We start from the raw sequence: 4,791 nt of genomic DNA on the forward strand, positions 1-4,791 counted from the left end.
AGTGGTGGAGGCAAGTGGGTGTGCTGGAGGCAGACAACTGGTAGTGGCGTAGGTGGCCAAGGTGGGGTGACGGCTAGGGTCCATCACCACTTTTCTTTGCTGAAAATTGCTTAGGTTTGGGTAGTTCTAATTTGGGCTGGTTTTGGGTATTGGGTTTGGGTAGGTTTAGTTATTGTAATTGGGTAGTTTTGATTTTTGGGCTGTTTAACATTGTAAATGGACTTGGAATTTGGTTATGTGGATTTTATTTTTTGCTTGTTTGCTTGGGCCAAAAATTGGCCATTACAACCTCAATGGGGAAGGCCTCTTTCTTTAGGTCAAGCATATTGTGCATGTTTCTATTTCATTTTAGCTTTACCTGAATAGATATCATCAGAGCCAGAAATTTACATCGTATTTTTCTGTTTTTCTTTCTGATTATGCTACATCCATGCAGGTTTTGCTTTCCAGGTTAAGTTTCTTCGGTGCGTCTGGGAATTCCGTCATTGAAAACTATAGGAGGTCAGCCAAGGATGTTATGTGCGGTCTGCTACCAAAGTCGCCCACTGCTACATCCAGTAGAACAGCAAGTAATGCCTTCTTTAAGGCTAACCTAACTGGGACTCATATAAATTGAATTAGCTAGAAGTCTTGAGATATCTTTTGTTTATTATCATCTTTAAAATGCAGGTGGTCTTATATGGGTCAGTGAATGGAATTCTCTGCAGCATCCGGTTGCTTCTGCATTTTTAGCTGCTCTTTACGGTGATTACATGCTTACAACATAGACGGCGAAGCTAACCTGTGGTGGCCATTCATTCGAACCATCAGATCTTAGAAAGTTTGCCAAGTCACAGGTATACTGTTTAGGAACAAAATGTTAGAAATATTCGTATTAAAGTGTTATTCCAGTGAAATAACAATCTTTGCTTCCAGGCCGATTATGTGTTGGGCAGTAACCCCTTGAAAATGAGCTTACTTGTTGGGTATGGGGATAAATACCCACAATATGTGCATCATAGAGGAGCTTCGATTCCAGTTGATGGAACCACTGGTTGCACCGATGGGTTCCAGTGGCTTAATTCAACCAAACCCAATCCAAATGTAGCTGTTGGAGCTCTGGTGGGAGGATCTTTCCTTAATGAAACATTCGTTGATTCGCGGAACAACACGATGCAAACAGAGCCAACCACATATAACAGTGCAGTCATTGTTGGCCTCCTCTCTAGTTTGGTCACTACATCTTCTGCGGTTAAATCTTTCGGTTAAAAGTAGGCATAGTCTGTAATCATTGTTACAAATTTATTTTGTACTATATCTGTAGCTGTATTAATACCGCATTTTTCCTCCATGTTTCAATTATATTTCTTAGGATGTTTAATCAATTTTATATATCAGAAGAAAAATATCAAACTTTAATTAGCACAAAATCACTGTTAGACCCAAAGAAACCAAGTCTCAAGCAAACAGTGTATAATTGGATCAAGCTAAGCCCAAGCAAGACAAAGATGGATTATTTAAAGACTCAGCTGTATAATATTTGGGTGATAGACAAGGACTTGGTTTACACTTAACATAAACTTCTCAGCACAGGTATAAATGACATAATTAAGGGATCAATTTCAGATTTATTTATAAAGTTTGATTTAATATGCAATAAATTTTCAGTTTTGTATTAATGCACAATCATTTCGTTACAAATAAGATTTGATCTAAAATAAGTAATCCATAAAATCTACTTTTGGGGGATTCTCCTAACTCTGAACCGCCTTTGTGAGCAACTCAATCCGTTGGCCGACAGAAGACACCTTATGTGCTATAATTTAAACAGTCAGAATGGAAATGAAGAGATAATATGAAGCAGGGGAGGGACATGAGTTAACCATTCACTTAGTACATGACAATCATCAAAATCCATGCTTATCCAGACATTATTATAACAAAAGTTTAGGATAGGAAATGTGATCAAAAGGACAGTCCAAAGCGTAAGCAAGCATAAAGGCCTAAGCCAATTACCGCTCTCCACCTCAACGCAAGGACTCGCATCTACCGACACACAGCCATCAAAAGCTAACCGTAATCGGCGCCCATAAAATTGTTGGGTAGAAAGGGTCGCCCCACCACCATTACTCGCATCTTTTTTCAGCATACGTTGCCCTTTGTGATTGGGATATTGCAGTACGGTGAAGAACACGTGTGGTCTACCTTTTTCTCATCTCCAGTTTCCATTCAAACGTGGTCTTCGTTTTGACTCCCAATTTTGGTCTTTGAAAAACCATCTATCATCAACCATTATTGTCCCTCACCGCCTTTCTGACCTATATCCATCGAACATCATTAAACCTTTCAAGCATCTTTGCTACTATTCAACTTCCACTCGACATAATAAAATAAAACCCATGCTTGCCTCTAACGAATACATTGCTAAATCTATAACATATATAAAAGGAGAAAACATTGAAGCACTGTACAAGTCTAGCCTTCAATGAAAGGCACCTGTTCTTTTTTGAAACCTTTTTATTTGACAAGGTAAAAGATTTTGATTTTTGTGTTTATTATATATTTATTATAAATTTAGATTAATTTTTAATAAGTTAATAGTTAGTTTGATTAAATAATATTATATTGAAATTTTAAATAATTAATTATAACTAAATTTATGTTTTATTATATTAAATAATCATTTATTTAAGTTTTACTATTTTATATAAATAAGTTTAGAAATAATAATGATAAATTATGTAAAATAAATAATACAATGAGATGCATAGATATATCATATGAAAAATAATTAAGACACGATCAACACAAATATATGAATATGACAAAATATACATAAAACAAATTATTTACATGTTAAAAATTTCATATAAATTACTAAAAATCGTTGGATACAATGGCAAGTCAAATAACATTCTTAAGGACAGATGTAAGTTCGAGTTTTAGAGAAAATTTTATTAGGAAGGACAATTATAAACCTCAAATACGGCGAATATAAAAAAAATTCATATGATTTATAAATTTAAACAACAAATTAAACATAAAAAAATTTAACGCAAAATTAAAAATACAAAAAAATGCATCCTTTTTCTTCTCTTTTTGTGGGTGAGGCTACTCGCTAGCTTTATTTTGTATGTATTTTTATGATATCTTATTATTTTTCATATTATGTCGATTTTATGTTGAGATATGTGTCACCTTTAGAATTTTACTTTTTGAATTTAAAATATTGAATACTATTTTTTCTTTATTTTTAAATGATATATTTAAATTAATTGGTTATGCATGAATTGACCAATCAATTATATAAAAAAATTTAAAAAGACAAAAATTAGATAATTATCTTTATTTTTATTTTAATTTATATATTTAAAAGGTTAGATCATTCAGTTTATTTTAAAGTTTGTAGATTATGTACTTGAAAGTTTTTTTTTTATTATTTAAAAAATAAACTTAAAATAATTAGTTTATTCTTTTACTTGGTGATGGATTAAGAATATGAAGTATTCACGTTGAGGTAAAATGATTGATTTAGGATTTAATTTGTCAATTAATTTAAAATCCGTGTCAAATTTCAAATAAATAATAAATTAAATAATTATATATTTTTAAAATTTAGTATAAAATTTATCATTTTAATATTAAAATCAATGTTATTTAAAAAAATAATAAGCACAACTTAAAATTTATCGTTGTGATTAATTAAATAAAATTTCTCTAACTTTTTTTGAAAATCCCCCGAGCAGAGCTGGGGAGACCATGGTGGTTAAAGATCAAAATGTACTTCAATGCTTTTCTTTTGTTACATATTTGGTCAAATTTTAACTGCTAATTAATTATTTAATATATATTTTGGTATAATTTTGTTGATAAGAGAATTATTTTATAATTAGCTCAAGATAGAAAATATGAGTATGATTTTTTATATTTAAAGGTGAGTTGTCTGTTGTTTTCAAAAATACTTTTTTAGAAAATTTGCTTTGGTTAAGTTTTAGTATTTTTTTTTATTGTCAAAAATTATAGTTGAAAGTTAAAATGCCTTTTATTTTAGATAATAGTAAAAAATTAAAAATTAATTAAATTATATGATCTATAAATACTTTAATATAATAATAAATGGTATTTAAATAATTTAATATAACAATGTATAAATTATAAATTAAATTAATTTTTTATATTTTTAAATAGTTAATATAAATAAGAATATTTTGATAATTTTTACTTTCAAATGTAAAAGCTGTAAGTGCCTAAAATTCAGCTTTGTGGTTAGATTAAAAAACCACCACTTTTCCACTGCAATTTTGATCCCAAAAGTAAGTAGTTGTTTATTATTTGTGTGGGGGGAAGTACAACATAAAAATGAAGTGGAAAAAGAGGAAAGCAAACTCTTTATTTCGTTGGAATCCAATACTTTTACTTATAAACAACTTTTATCACTCAGCTAAACAAGGCAAGTTATATTAATGAAGAGGGAGATGAACTAATAATGTAGATCTAATTACAAATAATATATGAGTTGCTATTTGGTTTACAGAAATTTATAAATAAAACTCCACTTATGTCTAAAATTTGAAATTATAAAAGAGATAAATATGGCAGCAAGGTCTTAATCACATTGCCGAATGCCGAGACCATGAAATATTTACTGCTTATGTATAGTTTAATTTTGTTAATATAATTAAGTTATGTGTTGTGTGAGATTACATTTAAATAAATATATTATTTTACAAAGGAAGTAGGCAATTAAAATTCAATAACTATGTGCATGTGATTTATATTGTATGAATCAAAATGGTATTAATATAATAGGTA

At 29.8% G+C, this 4,791-nt stretch overlaps 1 long non-coding RNA gene across 1 annotated transcript; it reads left to right on the plus strand.

Annotated features, from left to right (window-relative positions):
* The first annotated feature begins 314 nt into the window (after positions 1-314).
* On the plus strand, positions 315-1,369 carry LOC107917148 (uncharacterized). The gene is made up of 3 exons (XR_001689720.2): positions 315-569; positions 670-836; positions 916-1,369. It is a non-coding gene; the product is annotated as an uncharacterized lncRNA (long non-coding RNA).
* Positions 1,370-4,791: the final 3,422 nt, after the last annotated feature.

This window comes from Gossypium hirsutum, chromosome A01, assembly GCF_007990345.1.
Source record: "Gossypium hirsutum isolate 1008001.06 chromosome A01, Gossypium_hirsutum_v2.1, whole genome shotgun sequence".
In the NCBI taxonomy this organism is placed as follows: domain Eukaryota; kingdom Viridiplantae; phylum Streptophyta; class Magnoliopsida; order Malvales; family Malvaceae; genus Gossypium; species Gossypium hirsutum.